A 21,000-nucleotide genomic window follows, 5' to 3' on the forward strand; every position below is an offset into this window, starting at 1 on the left:
GCTATTATATAATGAGCAACCCCCCTGCAAGTGCCTGTGGGAGCCACGGCACCAAACGTCTGAACCCGCGGCCCCTGAGCTGGGCAGCGCTCGCTGCCGGACTCTGCCCTCTGCGTACCCGCTGCCCGTCCCCGCCTCAGGCAGGGCTCGGTAGTTATCCAGGCTCAGCCCAGGAATCACGTGCCCAAATATTTTGGGGCAGCTGTGCTGGAGTGCTCAGGGTCAGTACATTCTCGTGGGGGCATGAAGGGGGATGGCAGTGGGCAAGGGGAAGTTGTGGCAAGGGGCGTGAGGATGGCATCTCCCCATGTGCCCACACCAGTGGGTGGCTTAGGCAGCTCCCTCCCGGCAAGCCCCAACCACCTGCCTCTAACACTCCTCTTGCAAATGCAGTGATTGCACCAGATCTGTTCTTGTAAAAACATTTCTTTAGCATTACTGGAATTATTTCTTGCAGCAGGTGCCTTCCCACCGTCAGGCCAACTGTGCAAAACTCCAAAAGAGCAGAGATTAAACCTTTCAAGGGCAAACCAGCTCTGTCACTCAACCAGAATAGCTTACCTTACAATTGAAAAAACCCAAACAAACAAAACCTAACCAACAACTCTCCCCCGCCAAACCCTCCAACAACCCCTCACCCCCACCATCACATCTCATCCCCAATCAAACTAAAAAAGCCCCCAAACCTTCTACACTTTCAGTCTTAGAATCATTAAGGTTGGAAAAGACCTTTAAGGTCATTGAGTCCAACTGCAACCCAACTACTATGACCACCCAACCACGTCCTGAAGCACCACATCTACATGCCTCTTGAATAACTCCAGGGATGGTGACTCCACTACCTCCCCGGGCAGCCTGTTCCAATGCCTCACTCCTCTCAGTAAAGAATTTCTTCCTAATGTCCAGTCTAAACTTCCCCTGGCACAACTTAAACCTGTTCCCTCTTGTCCTGTTGCTCCTTACTTTGGAGAAGAGATCAACACCCGCCTCACTATAACCTCCTTTCAGGTAGTTGTAGAGAGCAGTAAGACCTCCCCTTAGCCTTCTCTTCTCCAGACTAAACTCCAGCTCCCAATGCCATGCCCTCCAAACCCCTCACCAGCTTCACTGCTTTTCTCTGAACATTCTCCAGCACCCCAAAGTCTTTCCTATACTGTGGCACCCAGAACTGAACAAAGTACTCAAGCTGTGGCCTCACCAGGGCTGAGTACAGGGGCACAATCATTTCCCTACTCATACTGGACACTGTTCTTGATGCAGACCAGGATGCTGCTGGCCTTCTTGACCACCTGGGCACCCTGTTCAGTTGGCTGTCAGCCAGCACCCTTTTCCACCAGGCTGCTTTCCAGCCACTCTTCCCCAAACCTGTAGTGTTGCTTGGGGTTGCTGTGACCAAAGTACAGGACCTGGCACTTGATCTTACTAATCTGTCCATGCACAGCAAGGAAGGCAGCCTCAGCCATCCAGCAGTGAAAGCTGGCTGAGCCACAGCTGCTGCCAGCACTCGCTGCCAGCCCTTGGGAGGCTCTTCTCTGTGACACAGCTTATGTTAGAAGTGGCAGGACTTCTCTCATCGCCTTCATTCATGCCATGGCATCACCATGAAGTCAGTAATGATGAGAATGGCTGCAGGAGGGAGCCAAGCAGTTGAGGTCCAGAGCAACATTGGCTTGGGGAAAGAGGACTGTGAGGAAGTGCAGCTGCATTGCTCAGACTTCAGAACAACCTTCCTTCAATAATTGGATTCTGTGCTTTTAACCTCCTTTCCTCTTTTTCTTCCAATGGAAAATAAATACCTATGTAGTTATTAACCGAATGTGATGAATATTACAGCATTTGTATGCCAGCTTCAGTTTCCTGCTGCTTTGTTTGGGTGTCACAGACTGTGACTATGACAACCACAAGCAGTTATTGCACTGATGTCATTTGTGACATCATGCTTAATGGAAAAGGAAGAAGAGACACTACCAAAAATAAGAATGGAACAACACCTTTTTTCCCTCCCTCTTCAAACACTATCAACTCCTGTCTACAGAATAAAATCCACACTGTGGCTGCTAGAGAGCCAGGCAGCAGCAACCCTGCCCTTACCACTTGGGAAAACCTGCCCTCTTCCCTGCCCTCAGCTGTGGGCTGAATTGTGAGCCTGCAGTCATATGGAAGATATCTCACCCTTTCCCAGCTGGGAACCACTGGCTTAAGTCTGGCTTCCAAGACTGAGATGAAGGGAGCAAAGGAGGCTTTTGGCTAAGCTTCATCTCTCCTGACTAAGTTTCTCCTGCTCTCCAACCAGCTTATTTATCCCACCTCTCCAGTTATAGCAGCATGTCCACTCCTTTCTAAGCAAAGCTGTCCAACATTTCTGGACAGTTCCCTGCCTGAGCATGGGGGAAATGTGCATTGATTTTGTGAGAAGTGTGCTGTTTAGAGAAGTGGCTTTTGCAGTGACAAGTGACGCTTTCAGCCTTTGAGGGCCACCCTAGCTGGAGCCCGATCTCTTGCCCTGCATAGAAATGAGAGGACAGCAGCACTGCTGCCTTTCACGAAGCCATTACCGTGCCTAGTGCTGGCACACATAGGACACATTGCTGTCAGAGTCCTTATTGGCTTTGACAGAAAGTGTTTGCAAATTTGCTACTCAAGCTTCTATGTAACAAGAAAACTCTGAAGCCCCCATACCAGTCTAAATCTGGTAGAAAACAGTCCACAGCAACTAGTATCCCCTTTACTGTTACACACCCATAAGCCTTGATATAAACCAAGTTTTTTTCCAAGTTACTTTTCCACAGGTTTTTCCAATACACAAAAAGTTCTTCTCTGCCCTCCTTTCTCTTCCACCAGAACTGCTGTTCCTCCACAGTCCAATGCTGCAGCCTACCCTGGGCATCACTGAGGCCCCACCTGGTCTGCAGCCAACCCACCAACCTGTCCTCACACACAGCATGGGAGAGCAGCCATATCACTCTGCTACAGCTGATGATGCTTCTTTTTGAGCACATGTAACTTCTGAAGGAAACTCTCTCCCTGCATTCTCCCAGGGCTCAGTCCCCCATTAAGTCACAGCTTTGCCCCCAGAGAAGAAAGCCCAGGGGAGTCTTGCCCATGAAAAAAATGTGGGTATTGCTTTTAAATAGCAGAACAGAGATGCTGCTTTACAAAGCAGAGGTGGATAAGGCCAAACAGGTGAAGTAACCACCTCTTGCAGCTTGCTGCACTGTCTCCTTCTGCTCATCAGTGTCCCTGTTCCCACTTTGACAGGTGCTCCCCAAACCAGCACCATCCTGACTGTTCATAACACAGCACATCAGCACTTAGTCTGGGTTCCCTCTGCGGAGGCATCAGCCAGAACCACCTCAAACCTTCTGTATCCCACACTACTACTTCTCTCAGGGGACAGCACCTCTGGGAACAGCCACAGACAAGTTTCCTTTCTGGGTGCTGGAGGGGAAAATGGAAAAAGGGAAATGACAAAGAAGCCTCCTTTCCTCTCTCTCCACCAAATCTCTCCTGAAACGTGTACTGGAAGAGGATGCAGAAGGGGATATACAGGAATTGAGCTCTTTCAGCTCTGGTTTCTCCTTGACCTTCTGAGCAGGATGGAGTTTCTCCGTCAGCATCGCCCCACTGCAGCCACCTTGCTTTCTTCAGTTTCTCGATTGAATTTATGTCACGCAGCCGGAGCGGTAGGAGACAGGTAAATGGGAATTTACAGTCTACTTTCACTGCTGAGCAATGACTACATCTTGCTGCAGTAATTTCAGAGCCATCTGAGACCATGCACGAGTTACCTGGGCAGCTTCCAAGAGCCCGCTCTTGTTTTCTCTCTCACCCTTTTAACGCAGCTATGATATATCAGAGGCACCCGTGGGCTGCCTGCCACCCTCAGCATCGCTGCTTTGCTTCAACATACCTCCACAGGCAACATCTACTTGGGACTAGTGGTCTAACTTTGAAGAGCAGAAGCAGGTTCTCTTGTTTATTCCTTTTATGGAAGCAACCACTACAGGGGTGCATTAGGACACAGATTCTTTAGGACCTCAGAAACACTTCCCAAGTTTCAAGACTGCCTAATTAACAGAAAACCAAACAAACTTTGCTTTTCAGACGAGCAAGAGCACTTCTAATGTATGGGTATACTTTGAGAGACACAAGATGTACACATGACCTACACGCCCACATCAGTATCTACTCTTCCTATCACTTTTACAGCAAACACAGCTGTAAAGAAAGAGGCCAGAACCCATCCTGTGCAATGCTTTGTAAGTGACTGACGCACAAAAATAAACCTCACAGCTTGATTACCAGGTATTATGTGAGAGTTTAAACACCAAGGAGTTATGAGAAAATGTTTGTGATTCAAAGGGAGATGATGAACTCTGGACCTTACTGAGGGAGGACCAACACAAAACACTATTCACAATCCCACATCCCTTTACTCCTTGTAGCTGCACTCATCGACAGCATCCTTCACAAAAGGCTGCAACTAGGAGTCTCTATTCTGGTCTTTTTTGCTCACCTGCTTCTGAATGCTTGCTAAGTATTTATTAAGGATTTTTTTTACCTCATCTTTACCAAACCATGATGGACTCAGTTTCTCTCCTGATAACAAAACACAGCCCAAATAGATTTGTGCTGCCGTAAAAGAAAACAGGCTGCAAGCCACTCACATAAAAATGGAAGCAAAACTCTGCTAACTTCCAAGTAACCACAGATTTCCATCACCACAAAACAGGACAAAAACAGGAGCTAGGCTGACTGAAAAAAACTCAAAAAAGCCCTTATTCAACCCCTCTGGTATGAAAATTTACTTACAGAAAGCAGCAAAGCCCTGAGCAACAGCATCCAAATCCACAATCCAAACTTTAGCCCTGTTATCCAGCCTTGCACAAGCCCAAGAGCTTTCCCAGGAGCCCACACTGCACCAGGCACCTGGCCAGGGGCTCCAGCCTTCGCTGTACTAGACTGACCTTTGCAAGCCCTGGCTGGTGCACCTGGAGAGCTGCAAACCAGCCACAGCTGCTGGGAAATTACAGCTCAGACCCTTTAAAAATTCATAGAAAAAGGCTATAGTGCAACTGCTCCTTAAATACATACTTCTAGATAGTTTTTAAGTATATATATATATATCATAGTATCATAGTATCAGTCAGGGTTGGAAGGGACCACAAGGATCATCTAGTTCCAACCCCCCTGCCATGGGCAGGGACACCCCACACTAGATCAGGCTGGCCAGAGCCTCATCTAGCCTGCTCTTAAACACCTAAAAAAGCTTCTGGCTGTGTTGCTTTGGAATAAGGGAGGGAACCAAGAACACAAGTGTCTCCTATGGTGTATGTGTTCCTCCCAAGTTATTTTATCCTTTCAGGGAAGATCTGAATATTGGAGCTTTCTGTTTTGATGACAGAGCTGGGGTGCCATGCACATAACCTACCAGGCAGCCAATCTGTGCTCTTCTTCCCTTTCAAAAGACACAAGCTTTCTCCCTGAGGAGTGCCTTGCCTCAACTCTCAAGCAAGATTTTGTCTTTCAATGTCTGGTAAAGCTTGGAAACAGCAAACAAGCTTCAGATGGTGCTAATGGTCCATTCTGCTGACCATATTCTCAGTTAAATGCATTCATGTGGTTCATATCTGCAGTGAGATAATTATTCAGCCTATGTGGCAATACAACGCTGACTTTATTTTGTGGGTTGCAAAGAGGTGCCAAAGGCACACAACTGGTTCCAAAAGACTGGATTGGCTTGTTGTAAACATGTCTTGAAGTGTCTTTTTGAAACTAAAAAAAAGAAGAGGAAAAAGAAAAATCTTCCTTCTGTTGGAGCAAGCGTGGGTTTCTCATTGAAAGCAAAAGCAAACCAAAAAAGCTACTCACAGCACTGTGTTTCTCACATCCTGGGGATCTCAGGACTTATGCCTCTCTGAAGGTTACCAGAACTGATACCTGCAAAAGAGGGAAAAGCTATGTAAGTCAGGGGAAAAGAAAAAAAACCAAAGAGGGGAAAATAGCAGCCATCCCTTCCGCTCTCTGGCAGCTAAGGTTTTTTGCTAGCACACAGGAATGCCAACTGACAGGAATTGCAGCAATTCCATTTCCCCCTGACCACTGACAGAAGCAGAATTTAAAAGATTTGGTCCTCCAGCCCTGTTACAGTAACACAATGGACCCTGGGGGCCTCTTGGGGAAAAAAAATATCCACATTTCTTAGGCCAAGTCAACAGCGCAGAGCACTCAAATGCTGATGTCCTAAGATACTGCTGCGGTGGTTCAGTCTGAAACTACCCACAAAACATCTGCTGCAGCAGACAAGTACCAGAACAAGCTCTGTTTGGTTACTGGGAATGTCAACAAAATGCCATCAAAATTGCCTTTCTCTTCCTTAAAGGGGCTCACCTGCTGCATCCTAAAGCTAAAGTGGGCTTTCTGAATTCTTGCCTTTGGGTTTTCTTCCCCAAAGAAATGGGAGAGGAAGGTTTAGCCTTAGCAGCTGCAACAACAGAACTGATATACAAAATTTCCCCTTTGGCAGTGGCTGTATAAACACCTGAGAAATATCACACCTGCAGGCAGGCAAAGAGTAGGTAAAGAGAAAACAAATGGTCGTGGGACCACTCAGAGTGAAAGAAATACACACAGCAAAACACCCCGCTAATACCTCAAGAAAAGAGGCAGACGCTTATCGATTGCTTCAGCAGCACCAAGAGGCACAACCTGCATTTTAAGCTCAAGCTGAAGTAGCTGAGTTTGAAACTTCAGGCTCTTGTTAAACTGACCAGAGGAAGTTCAGCTGGCAAACCTGAAAGAAATCACCAAGTCTTTTGCGCCTTCCCAGCAGATTAGGAAGATAATTTTTTGGCTCCCTTCAAAGGAAGATATGACTTGGATTTCCTGAAAGAGTATCATGGCTACTAGAGGAGCCAGGAGGCCAGGGGCTGTTACACAACTACACTAACTTTTTAAGAGCTTAGAATAGAATCAGAGAATCATTAAGGCTGGGAAAGACCTCTAAGATCATAAAGTCCAACCATTAAATCAACACCACTATCTATGTGCACTAAACCATGCCTTGAAGAACCATGTCTACATGTTGTTTTGAACACTTCCAGGGATGGTGACTCTACCAACTCCCTGGGCAGCCTCTTTGCATAAAGAATTTTTCCCTAATATCCAATCTAAACCTCTCCTGGTGCATCTTGAGGCCATTTCCTCTCACCCTGGTGCATCTTGAGGCCATTTCCTCTCATCCTAGTGAAAGCTGCATGCTTATTCGTAGATAAAAAGTAACCTAGTAACCTGGTTTTGTGTTTGGCTAGCTTGACTGAACTGTAAAAAAGAAATAAACACTTTTGCACTCAGCAGGCCATGTTCTGCTGCTTTTCCTCCCTCTATGGGATCAAATCCTCCATCCTCTCAGTGTAGGCTGCAAGCCTGAGGCCAAGTGTTTCTGTGATTGATCAGATTAGTCCAGTTATCTTATACAGAGCTGCTGTCTGAAAACTTGACTTTTCAGTGCCTTTGTCCAACACTCAAGTCTGACCCTCCATCTTGCCAACAGGACCAAAGCCACCCCTATGAATAAACCACTTTAAAAGAACAACCGAATTGCCTATAGTGCAACACAGCCCCATCTTTCCCCTGGTCTCTAACCTCTGCTTGGGAAGTTAATTAAAATAAATGCATATGTATGGTGCTGTCACTTCTTAGGACTGTATAATGAGCCTAACAATTTTTGGTGCTTTTCCTAAAGACCCAGCTGGTGAAGTTTCTGTGACGATTCCCACTTTCAGAAGCACAGAGCAGCAGGAAATCTCCAGGGTTATTAAATCCAGTCCCTTGCTGTTGCACTTGGTACTACACAATTCTGCTCAGAAAGCATGCAAAAAAGTTTCTAACCCTTGTGGCTACGAGAAGATGATTTGAGTTTAACATAACAACTCAGGAACAAGTTGGTAATATATGTGTGTACATATATACATACATATTTAAGATCTTTCATGGTTCTGGAAGATCAGCTACTGCTTTTGAAAGCCTGGAGGTAGGTAACAGCGAACTACAAGTGTCTCAATAATATTTCATACAGAAACTTCTTATTTACTTTTTTTTTTTTCCCCCTTTCCCCAACAGGTAGGTAGTTACTAATAAGAAGAAAATTCTTGCCCGTGTTTGTTTGTCCTGAGCATCCCTGCGTGGGCAGCTCTTGAGCAGCCTCCTGTGGGGGCATGCTTACTCCAAGCCAGCACAAGGCAGGGGAAGCATCTCTCCTTGGCACGCAAGCTTCACTTCCCCGATTTGCATCACAACTCCAGGATGAAGTGAATTCAGACCAGACCTCCCCACTCAGCAGGAGGGCATTCATGCAGGCTTCCTGTCCTCACCTACATAAGCCGTGCCACATAAACACCCACACTGAGAAGGGCTGGGGAGATCTGTATCTGCTGGCTCCAGTGCAGTGGTGTCCTGGTGAGTATACCTAAGGAACAGCCGATGGTGGTTTATGAATTACCACACACTGCCTAGTTCATAGGAATTGCCTCTGTCTGTGTGTGTGTATGTGTGTGTGTAAGCAGCCTGCAAGGGGTAGCTCCAGCCACCGCAGCCATCCACTCTTCACACACCAAGCAGGAGACTCAGCCACCAGCTGCTTCATTATTCAACAGGCTTTAAAAAAAAAAAGTTACATGGCAAAAATAAAACAAGATAAACCACAGTATTTTAAAAATAGTTTAAAGAAAACCTCTGTAACTTGCTCAAACACCAGCCCTCTGCATGGGCTCTGCAACCCAAGCACTACAGCACTACTAACCACCTGAAAATGGGATTAGTTTGCTTTGTTCACCATGAAATTTCTCACAAAACCCGGATTGTCTGAGTGTCTTTAGTGAGCTAAAATGTAAATCTGAAGCTGCTGTTAGGGCAGGGAAAAGAAATAATGGTACTTTTTAGATGCTTGACAGGAAAGTTCCTTTGAGACTCTCTCAACCTACAGAAATGATCAATTTTACAAAAGAACACTTTATGGAGTGAAATGGAGCTGGGAGCCCTGAAAGCACTTGCTTTCCCCAGCTGCACTTGAGACAAAGTAAAATAAACCCCAAACTCCTCCCAACCTGTTTTGCTCTGAAAGATGTCAGCTTGGTGGCTTACACCCTGGGGTCAGCTGAAAGCATGACTGTAGAGCAGGTCATGCCAACCCTCGGCAGCTCCAAGAGGCTTTGGTGCTTCCCTCTCAGGCCCATGGCCCACCTGCCCAAACATTCAAAATCTGGTGGCATAGGCAATAGGTCAAGACAAACCACTCCACCAAGCTAATGAGCTGTGGGATGCTGCTTTCCCCTGCTGCTGGCTCAGTGAGGCCAGTACACGATGAGGCTGGAGCGCAGGCTGGGGCCCCCATGCCCTGTCCTGCTCATCACCCCACAGCATTTGTATTGTACTAGGCATCTATTAACTTTTCAGTCTAGCTTACACCTAGATTTCCCTAACAGCTACCATGATCAAAATTACCATCTTCATGATCTGAATTACTTCTAACACTAGACTAGAAATGCATTCTATTGAATTAAAATATGCACAGCTGTGTTAGAAGTGGGGGTGGGGGGATTGCAGCCCATGGATTGCAAACTGTTATTACAGTGTGATTAGCAGATACATGCATTCCTGAAAGTCGTCTGTCTCCACACACTGAAAATCTCAGCTATCCTGACAGATTCTGAGAGCCCCAGCAGCTCCCAGCTGCTGCAATGATTCTCCTTAAACATTCACCAGACCTGGCAGACTTCAGCACAGGGAGTAACATGCTCATGAGCATCCTTCACTTCAGCACCTTTTATAGAGCTAGTAAAGTTAACCCATCCCTGCCCTCATCCCCAAGACAAATGCATAAAAGACAACCCAGTTTCCATCAAATACCTAAATACAGTGAAAGAGCCACTAAAAAAAGTCCATAGTGCTATGAGGTCTGTATAAGCACCGCCCCCCGTGCCAACAGTGATACTCAGAGAGGCCTAGGGACATCCCTCGTGCCGCTCCAAACTCTATGGTCTTACCCCTGTCCCACTCAGCATTCAGCTGCCTTTCCCCAGCTTTCTGAACAAAGCTGAAGTGGAGATGGATAATTCCACTCCACAGCAGCTGCTGCCTGCAGTACCTGGGAAAGCCACCAGCGCCAACCTGGAAAACAGAGTAGGAGGCTCCTGCCAAGGGTCATCTCCTCCACCTCAGCAGTATGACAAACACTCACACAAGGTCTAAATCCACACTGTGCCATTTGCAGATAGGTACCTGTGAGCAGAAGCTGTTCCAGGGTGTCACTCTAGTCCTGCAGCACCCTGTGTCTCCAGCACTTGCTGCTCCCAGGAAAACTTCTACACTACAGGAAGGGACCCGACCTCTCTTTGCAATGCCTTCTGAATGTTACCAGCTGCTCTTGGGAGTACTCAGAAGCATAATAATAAGCAAAGCATAAAACCCAGCAAAATAAGAGTAAAACAGAGCAAAAACCAAATAAACTGTCTTGAGAAAAATAATCCAAAACAAAGGAAAAGTTTTGTAGATTTTGGCAGACTTTCATGTTACTGCAGCACTGTCACAGAAACTCCTCCCCCTCTATTGGAGCTTTATAAGAGTTCAGAAAACATGCTCCCTGTCAGGATGAAACTGCTCTTACAGCCTCCCAGGGAGAAGCATGAGAGTGACGGCAGCGGAGCCAGGCAGCCCAGGCAGCCACCAAGTCACCCTTGCCTGACTAGGGGAAGGCTGCCTGGGGTCAGGGAATGCCCATCCATAGATTTACTTGAAGCCAGCGTGAAGGTGTGATTTGTCTGACAGCAGCAGTCACAGCTGGCCTCAGCTGCAATGTGAGGCAGGGGCTGGTGAGAGTCCTGGCCTGGCTTCCTTGGCACTGGACAGAAGAACAAACAGCAACTCTCTGCCATTCCTCATCTCAGGGCTTTCTTCAAAAATATGCAAACAAACAACATTAACCTCCTCAGCTCAGCACTGAGGGGTGATCCTCTCTCTCTCTGCTGAGGTTGTACAGCCTCTGTGCACCTCACCTTCCATTGTCAATTCTTGTTCATGGGGAGCAGAGTGCTGAACTAAAATGAAAGAGAATGGGAAAGCACTGCTCAAAGTGGATTATATTTACATTTCAACCCCCAGCTGCGGGTGTCAGCGCAGAGGAAGGTATATTACTTTCTTTCCTATCTCCTTAACTGTTCCTAGCTTACTTCAACAAATCAAAGTGGTTTTGTGAAAGGTGACAAATCTCAATGTCATATACTACTTTAAATTGCCAGCAAGGGCTTTAAGGCAAGGAGAAGAATGTTTGATCATTCAATTCAACCAGAGAGAGAGCAAGGGCCCATAGAGTTCTGGCCAGCAGAAAGTTCATCAATTTCTTTGACGTTTAGTAGAGTTATACTATATCACATTATTCCTTTTAAACCTTACATTTCAGGTTTAGAAAGGTTAGTTGCCTGCCTCCCCATAGTAATAAACATGTTGGAAAAAAGTTGTCAGGCCCTACTCTGCCAGAACCATGGTTGCTAACTTTCCCAACACACCGCTGTTATAGGACACTTTTGCTGCCCAACATGTGTACAGCAACAACCTCTATTTTCTTTTCAAACAGCCAAGCTGTGGACTGCTCACCTCAACACCTAGTCATAGAATCATAATATGACTTAGGTTGGAAAGTACTTTGAGTTCAGCCATTAACATCATTCTATGAAGTCTACCTCTAAACTGTGTCCTAAGTGTCACATCTACACATCTTTTAAATAGCTCCAGGGACGGTGACTCCATCACTTCCTGAGGCAGCCATTTCCAATGCTTGACAACCTTTTCAGGGAAGAAATTTTTCATAACATCCAGTATGAACCTCCTCTGGCAAAATATGAACTCATTTCCTCTTCTTCTATCACTTGTTACTTGCGAGAAGAGACTGACTCCAAACTCACTACAACCACTTTTCAGGTAGTTGTAGAGATCAATAATGTCTCCCTTGAGCCTCCTTTCCTCCAGGCTAAGCAACTCCAGCTCCCTCAGTCACTCTTCATTAAACTTGTTCTCTAAAGCCTTCAGTAGCTTCATTGCCCTCCCCTGGACCCACTCCAGCACCTTAAGGTCTTTCTTGTCGTGAGGAGGCCAGAACTGAACACTGTATTCAAGGTGCAGCCTCACCATGCCAAGTACAGGGGGACAATCACTTCTCTAGTCCTGCTGGCCACACTATTTCTGATACAAGTCAGGATGCTATTAACCTTCTTGGCCACCTGGGCACTCTGCTGGCTCATATTCAGCTGTGTCAACCAGTATCTCCAGGTCCTTCTCTGCCCAGTAGCTTCCAACCACTTTCCCCCAGGCCTGTAGCATTGCAGTCCCCATGTTCAGATTCATCTAGGTGCCACCAGGCAAGTTAGCTGAAGAGACACGGCATATGCTGTACACAGGGGACAGCCCCAAGAACCACACACTCCTTCTTCTCCCCCCTAAATACCTAAGCTCATAACAACAGCAGTGTATACATGAAAAGACCACCAGAGCAGAGAATGAACTGAAGCAAACACAACACAAACTCATGCTAACTCACATCAGTTCCCATGGTCTCGATGCATGTGTCGATTTGGAGAGTATGGGGGCAGGTAGGGCAAGTGGTGTGAGCAGCAGTCCATCAGCACAATTTCACATGTGCACAACGCTCTTTAACCCAGACTGCAGCCAGAAACATCACAAGCTATTTTCACTGCTTAGATCCGCTGTCAGAGTGACACAATTTAAAGCCTCCCTGTACTGCTGTTAGGTTTGGCCTGGTCTCTCCAGTTTCAGCCTGATTTCCTCACCACATGACACAGCCCAACGGCAGACATTCTTTTCTCCTGATCTTAATTCATTCCCTCTTTTGTTTCCCTCAATCCTCAAGCTGAAAAGAAAAAAAGCAAAAAAAGAAAAGAAAAACAACCCCACACAATTTAAAAGGAAAAAAAGAAAAGAAAGAACCAAACCCAAAAAAACTGATCAAGGCCAGCCAGCAACTACATTTTGCTGTTATAAAAATAAATCCAAGAGGAAGGGGTTTCCCTTTTCCAGCTGTTTAGACCATTCCTACTTTTGGCTGGAAGCACTGATGTGTTTGCAGATTCCTGCCAAACACAGCAGCCATCGGTGCAAAAGTGGTACAAGAGGAGAAATTAGTACAAAGTGCAAATATGAAGCAAGAAATCACTTGGCTCTTTTCAGTACTTGTGCTTTGTTTTTCAATAATTTGTGCTTCATTTGCTGGTGAAAACCAGCACAGCTAGGTGTTACTCAGGCTTGTATTTTCAGTTAGAGTGTCCATCTGACTGTCACCTGAAAATGTAAGTAAGATGCACCCGGATCGGTAGCCTTTACGTTCATGCCAGACGACCTATTTTCAGCTACTAGCAATCAGGTAGCCACAAAGAGACAGCAGGAATGGCTGCCCAGAGTCCCTACATGTTGCTATGTGGTCCTGCTCAGCGGTGTGAGCTTAGCTGATCTCCTCACTGCAAACTCCTGGAGCAGCTCGTCTGAGGCAAGCATCTGCCGGGACATGTGCCTGTCTGCTGAACCTTCTCCCCTGCCTCTCAGCTCCCATTTGGGTCCCCGCTGTGCTCCAGCACTGCTGGCTCACACAAATGAAGCTGAAAAGGGCAAGTCTGCATACACTGAGCACTGAAAAACAGTGTCCAACCCCAGGGCTTGGGGAAATCCCCAGGAAGCTGTTGTTTTGTGGTCTTTTTTCCCTATCCTGGGCATAACCAGCATAGCCTGGGCACTGTGTCTGCTTATTCTGTTAAGAACCAGTGACTTTGGGCCCATCCTTCTCCTCTGGCTAGATTTTAACTATTATTACTCTTTCTTTTTTATTTTTTTTTTTAAGGCAGAGAATATAAGGGGATGGAATGAAACTTTCTCTTTGCAGCTTGCCAGCCTCGTGGTCCCACAGATTTATCCAATCACTTTATCACCTTTACTGCAGCACTTGCCTCTGCGTCCACAGTCCCAAATAGCCTGGGATGCTTGAGGAAGCAAAAACAATACAGGTTTGGACACAGAATAGAATTAAGATTTGGAGTCTACTTACACAGGAATGCATCTGTGGTAGTAGATACTTTTTAATACAGCTTTCTACCTGATTCAGGATCCAAAGCATAATTACATTTCCGAGAGTGAATCCTGCTAGTTACCACTTAGATACACCTTTGCCACTTTGCAGGTTTGAACCAAGGGAGATAAATGCAGTTCACATGCCACTGTGATGAGCTGTTCAGGAGAAATGCACTTTCATCCTTTAAAAATCAGACAAAATCAGATTTCATACAAAATGTCTCCTACCCTTCCACATAGCCAGCAATACAACATTAATTTCTTCTGTCTCATGATAAATTTAATGAAGGAGAGGGGAGGGGGGGGAAAGGTACAGGTGCACACCCCTTTCTCCAGTGCTCCTTGTTATTCTACCAGAACAATTCTTCAAAGCTGCAGAGATCACTCTATGTTACCTCCTTTTTGAAGGATCAGATACATTGCATCAAAAAGCATGCAGGAAAAAGTTCTAGGGCATGAAACCAATTTTTGTGCACTTTTATCTGGGTCAGCTTTTCTATTGATTCTGCAAATATATCTTTTTTTTTTTTTTAAAGCTAAGATTTTTTTTTTAAGTTTTTTTTTTTACCCTTTTTAGTTTAAAAAGAAGAAAAAGAGCACATCAGAACTTAAGTCAAACATCTGAGCCAAGGATTAGTTTTGTTGGACGACTCCAAACCAAAAAGGTAAGATTCTTTTAAAATAATGAAGTCTAACAGTGAAAGAGCATCTAGGCTGATTTATAAATTCAATAAATGCCCTCTTTCCATACTGCTTCTGTTTTCATTGAGTATTATCTAATGTCTTTGCTGTTAGGTGTACAGAATTTAAGACAGCAGCCCAGAAAGCCAATCAGATCCTGGGCTGCATCAGGAGAAGTGTGGCCAGCAGGGCAAGGGAGGTGATCCTCCCCCTCTGCTCAGCTCTGGTGAGACCTCACCTGGAGTACTGCCTCCAGTTCTGGAGTCCCTATTACAAGAGGGATATGGGGGTGCTGGAACGTGTCCAGAGAAGGGCCATGAGGATGATTAGAGGGCTGGAGCACCTCTCCTATGAGGACAGACTGAGGGAATTGGGGCTGTTCAGTCTGGAGAAGGGAAGGCTCTGAGGTGACCTAATTGTGGCCTTCCAGTATCTGAAGGGGGCCTACAGGAAGGCTGAGGAGGGACTTCTCAGGATCTCAGGTAGTGATAGGACTAGGGGGAATGGAATGAAGCTGGAGGTGGCTGGATGTGAGGAGGAAGTTCTTCCCCATGAGAGTGGTGAAACCCTGGAATGGGTTGTCCAGGGAGGTGGTTGAGGCCCCGTCCCTGGAGGTGTTTAAGCCCAGGCTGGCTGAGGCTCTGGCCAGGCTGATCTAGTGTGGGGTGTCCCTGCCCATGGCAGGGGGGTTGGAACTAAATGATCCTTGTGGTCCCTTCCAACCCTGACTGACACTATGATACTATGATACCATCCAGGAAAGCTAACGCAAGACATACACATTAAAAACTCACACACGTTTTACCATTAAATCATCTTCTTTCTCTGCCCCTCTGTCAAGTCTTCCTCTCTGGTTCTGAACTATTTGGCACATCCCCCAGCTTTGATTTAGGTTGTTTTAGCAACCTCAATCTGTGTACTGAAGTGCTCTGAAATAGAAATGATAAGAACTGGCCTCAGGTGACAACAGACTGGATCCTGTTGGAGGAGGAGGCGGCTTACTGCAGACATCCTCAAGGTCTCATATTGACTTCATTTGTGTACAGAGGTAGGAAATGGAGAAAGGACACTCCTAGGAGAATGCCTACCAACAGGTGACAGTTTGTAGTAGGAATGACTCAGAAAATTTGCTTGCAACTCCAGATGACAGCAGGAAAAATTAAGTAGTTAGGCATTCTAATTAACTTTTGGTGAAAACAAAGAGCTAATGAATTGGCTCTCAAGTGCTTTTCCAGGATGAAGTTCTTTGCCTTTGGAGAGATGGGTTTGGTTTTTTTTTTTTGGCATATTTTGGTGTTGTTGTGATGCTGGGAATAACAACACATTGCCCAAGAGGCTGAGTAGCAAGTGTATGCCCACTCTAGCAAGACTTCATTTCACAGGGACCTGGGCATTCGGTGAGTGGGGCCATTAGCATGTGTGCTTCCAAGACAGAGCTCAAGGGGTTTGAGTAAGCTGAGGACTTGTTTCCTAGCTCTGGGACATTTAAGATCCAGAAGATTGTCAGGATGAATCCTTCAGCCTTTTTATATTCCATTTTCCCAGTCTGGAGAGCTGAGATGAGAAGATGAGTAATTGTTTACACCACACCAGTTGTATAACACAAACAAAATCCCCAGCCTAACAGCTTCATGATTTCTGATAAGGAAATGATTAACCACAGCATTTTTTTTTCACTGTGATTTCACCCTGTCTTCTTTAGGGACACCACGCCAGACCTGTATGAGGCTGCTGGATGATGCCTCCAGTGTTGCACAACTATAGTCAAAGAGCTATAGACAAGTGAGCTGCCCTCACCACAGCAAGGCTGGAGGTCCCCTTGCCCAAGCATGACCCTCCTTCCAGCACTCCACCACACCATACTCCACCCATGGCTGAAATGCAGTTCTTAATATACTCCTGACTGCAAGAATGAGCCATATATTACACCCTGACCTCTCTCTTCCCCCATTCATTAACTGTTGCTCAGAGCTTTGCAGCCTTTCAAAGAAAATGCCTTGGAAAATACGAGCGGGGAGGCTCACGTTAAATAGGGAAAGGAAAACACATTGCTAGCTACCCTGGAAAACTAGGCCAGGCTTCTCTCCACCAAATCTCCAGGTATCTCTAAGGCAGTAACAATTGGCACAATTCTTAAAATATGCACAGGCTGACTGCAGGCTGCCACACAGCACTCACTCCACGCTTACAGCATTAGGAGTGGATGTTAAAATCAGACAGACACAATGATTTTTGAAAGAAGCCTTCTCCAAATGCAGGGCTGCTCACTGAACCCCCCCCTGACTTGCCCTTCCACAACCAAACACACTGAAGAGTCACCTTGGGAAAGCCAGTGGTATCAAACCTGGTACCAACAGAGCTACCAATACCTTGGATGTTGGTCCCAATTCAAAGCAGTAGCTATTTCAGCACTGAACCAGAGTTGCAACCCCCCACCTTTCCAGAGCTCCTGTGCATCAGCCAGCACCTTGCTCATTCCCCAGGGACCAGGCTGCCCTGCAGGCCACTCTCAGAGGTGTGGAGGGCAGAGGTAAAGTGGAGAGTTGAGCAGGGACAACCAGATGATGGGCTGGAGGACACAGCCGCAGACAAGCACATATTCTACCCTAACAGGACACTCTGCCTGGGGGAATGCTTTTTCGTCCTGTGTGCCACATCCCAGGCCCTCTCCTTCCTCTGCTCTCCGCAGCTGCTAGGTGGATGGTGCCTGTGGCAGCCTCTCACCTCTGCAATTGCCAGTGGCTGCCATTTTGGTACCAGGCTGCAGCACTGCAATGCCCATGGGAGCAATGCCCATGGGGCTTCAGTTGTCATCGTCACCAGGTCACCCTCTACTGCCACTCACCCCACACTCTTGGATGTGCATTTCAGTGTGTTTACTAACACCTCCTTATTTAAATATTTAGGCCACTGTGCAACAAACATATATGCTCTTGTGCCTGTGTTCTTGAACATGGACTTCAATAAACAGGTTTTGGCCATTCATTCCATGGTGGGCTCCAATATGTGGGGCAGTTTATCCTCCTCAACACTGTTATCAGGCAAACAGGTTAATGTATGAATGTGCTGAACCTGAACAGATCTCTCAAACTAGATTTGCCAATGACTACTGGCAAATATAGCCAGAGATCACTAGAGACAGTTAATGCTCAGGTTTATACAGAATCACAGAATAGCTTGGGTTGGAAAGAACCTTTAAAGACCATCTAGTCCAAACCCCAACATATATACAACCTCTTAGCAAGGGAAATAACAACTTTGAAGTATCTCATCTAGAGCAAGTTAAGTAAACACCTTTAAACAGAGCCCAGCAACCCTTCAAATCCAGGCAGTGTAGTTATGGCTCTCTTCAGCCTAGCTTATCCTTTGTGTATCTTAAAAGTTACCTCTGAAATCACTTGTAACTTTGCCACTTGATTTCTTCCTTTTGCAATACTTTATGACAACTTCTAAATCTGCAGCATCAACCATAACATCTCCCACTGTCCAAAGACAAACTTGAATTTAACTTGTCTTTGTATGCTTGTGTTTTCCATGTTAAATGTGCAACCTAAGAGAACACTTCAACCAGAGTCTCCACTGCCATAATTCAAACTTGGCCATAAGCTCTCATGTGGCCCACTGAAACACTAAGGACCCCACTTGGACCCTGAAATCCCTTTTATCTGGAGCACTTTGCCCTTTAAGGAGCTCTGTAGTGCCATGTTCATAGATGAACAGTGCTCAGAAAGGTTATTCTTGATGGAAGCTGTATTTAAAACATTTTTCTACTATCTTCAGAGGCTTTTCACATTTTGCATGTGGCATCATCTGCAAGAAGCCACAAATCCTGACTGTACAAAAGTAGCCTAAATCTAGAGCATCCATGGAACAAATTTGACCCCTGGAATCAAGATGATCAAATCTCCTCTGCTGTGAAAATACAGGCAGAATTTGGTCCTGGAAGCTTAAGGACATTTCTCAGTTTGCAGCAGAGCCTAACTAGAAATCTGTCAAGTCTTCAGTCTGTACCTCAAATAGAATTGTCAAGTTGTACAATTGGCAAGAAGCAGCCAACACAGGGTTTTATTGTCACAGAATGTAAACAACTAGCAGGGAATGCTGCTCATGTTTCTCAGGTTGGTGCATATAATTTTAATTAAAGCATTTATGTAAATACAGATGCAAATTAGGTTCAGTATAGCATCTGGCAAATTACTATCAGAGCCCTCAGGCTACTGGCAAATTATCACCATAGGCTTTCATGATGTGAAGGTACAGAATCCAGTCTTGGTCCAGACACTATATATTTGGCTTAAATTGGCACCAAAGTACCATATTGCTACATATGTAAGTTAAACAGTCTTCCATTTGAAAAAGAGCTCTTAAAGAGGTAAACCAACATCATTAAAGTCTGTTCTTCAGACAGCCCTAATCTAGAAAAAAAAAAGAAAAGGAAAAAAAAACCACAACCCTTTTGCATTTCTGCAACACCTATCAAAGGCACTCAAAGTGCCTCTGAAATGTTAATTAATCCATATTCTCCCCAAGGGAGATCTATTTTAAAGATGGTTATATGGAGTCTGCATTCATCTCTTATTTGCCAAAGGCTCACAGGAGGCAAAGCCACAGAGACTGAATCTGGACCTAGGAGCCTTGATTCCCTGCTCCTCCCCACTCTCAACACAAGACTTCCCTCCCCAAAAATCACAAGAAGTTGCTCACACCAGCAAGGTGCAAACCTCTTTGGCCTAGATATCACTGACTCAAAGTAGCGTTAACTTCAAAACCTTGTTAAAACTGCAGAGGTGTCTACACAACAAGAAAAATAAGGGAAAACAAATCACTAAGGGAGGGAAAAAATCCTGACTTTTGAAAATGGAAGGAATGTTTAGATCAAGCTGAAAGGATCTTTGCACAATGAAAAGGTATGGCCTAGGTAATATCCGTGAAGCCCTGGAATGGGTTGTCCAGGGAGGTGGTTGGGACGCCGTCCCTGGAGGTGTTTAAGACCAGGCTGGATGAGGCTCTGGCCAGCCTGATCTAGTGTGGGGTGTCCCTGCTCATGGCAGGGGGGTTGGAACTAGATGATCCTTGTGGTCCCTTCCAACCCTGACTGATACTATGACACTATGATACTATCAGCATCAACTTCTGTTCATTGCTCCTTCCCATAACTTGTGACAGGACAAGAGGGCATGGTATGAAGCTCTGCCAGGGGAGGTTTAGGTTGGATGTTAGGAAGCCCTTCCTCACAGAAAGGCAGATTAGGCACTGGAGTGGACTCCCAGGGAGGTGGTGAAGTCACCATCACTGGAGGTCTTTAAGAAAAGATTGGATGTGGCACTTGGTGGCATGATTTAGCTGATGTGGTGGTTTTGGGTCACAGGCTGGACTTGATGACCTCAGAGGTCTATTCCAGCCTCATTAATTCTGTGATTCTGTGATAAGGTGCACTTCTATCTTTGGGGCCTCCATTAGGACCAATGCTAGGAAAGAGGCGATAGTTCCTAAAGCTTAAAAGCACACTTAACTTGATCAACATCAATGATACTTAAACACCTACTTAATATTTTCTCTGCCATACCCTTGCAAATTTCCCAGAGTATCAATTTCCCATCAGTGCTGAATGAAGGGAAATTACACTTCCTATTTATTCAGAATGGACACAGAAATTGACTGGATGTAACAGTTATTGCAGGTGATGAAGAATAGCAGAAGGAAATTCAGTAAGGTTTGAAGTCACAGTGACAAAATGTGACACATACATGACAGGTAATTACTATGACATCATTGTTTGGAAGATGTGTAACCAGCATTTTGTAAGCTTATGGTCATAAACTGTCTCCTTCCTGTGCTCAAACTTAAAACCAAAAGACGGGGCAAGAGCTAAAGGCATCAAGCCACAGACTGGCCTGTTCGCATTCCTTTGCCCTGGTAACAGTCATAATGGCTGCGTGCTCATTTAAATGCTTTGCTTATTGACTTGTTTGTTTTACTTCTCTTTAGCATTTTCTTTCCAAAACCCCCCACCCTCCAATAAACAGGTAAAAATAGCAAGTGTTGGTTTTGAACGTTGGGGTGCTGATGTGAATTCCTATAGTAACGCTGAGTTTCTGATTGCAGGGAGAGTGTGGAATGCGAGGGGAACAGGGAATGGAGATGTAATTAAAGACATTACACTGAGGTGTTCTGTGGTCTGTTGAAACAGGC

The 21,000-nt window shown here is 45.6% G+C and overlaps 1 protein-coding gene across 2 annotated transcripts in view; it reads right to left on the minus strand.

The window, feature by feature from the left end:
• The window catches only part of ZHX2 (zinc fingers and homeoboxes 2), a 76,061-nt gene that overhangs the window by 36,246 nt on the left and 18,815 nt on the right, over positions 1 to 21,000 (minus strand). For both annotated transcript variants that reach the window (XM_068158623.1, XM_068158622.1), the window contains exon 2: positions 5,872 to 5,940. The gene's annotated coding sequence lies outside the window, so the exon portion shown is untranslated. The remainder of the gene's footprint in view (positions 1 to 5,871; positions 5,941 to 21,000) is intronic.

This window comes from Melanerpes formicivorus, unplaced genomic scaffold (assembly GCF_026170545.1).
Source record: "Melanerpes formicivorus ecotype bairdi unplaced genomic scaffold, bMelFor1.0.p_v2 SCAF_40, whole genome shotgun sequence".
Lineage (NCBI taxonomy): Eukaryota > Metazoa > Chordata > Aves > Piciformes > Picidae > Melanerpes > Melanerpes formicivorus.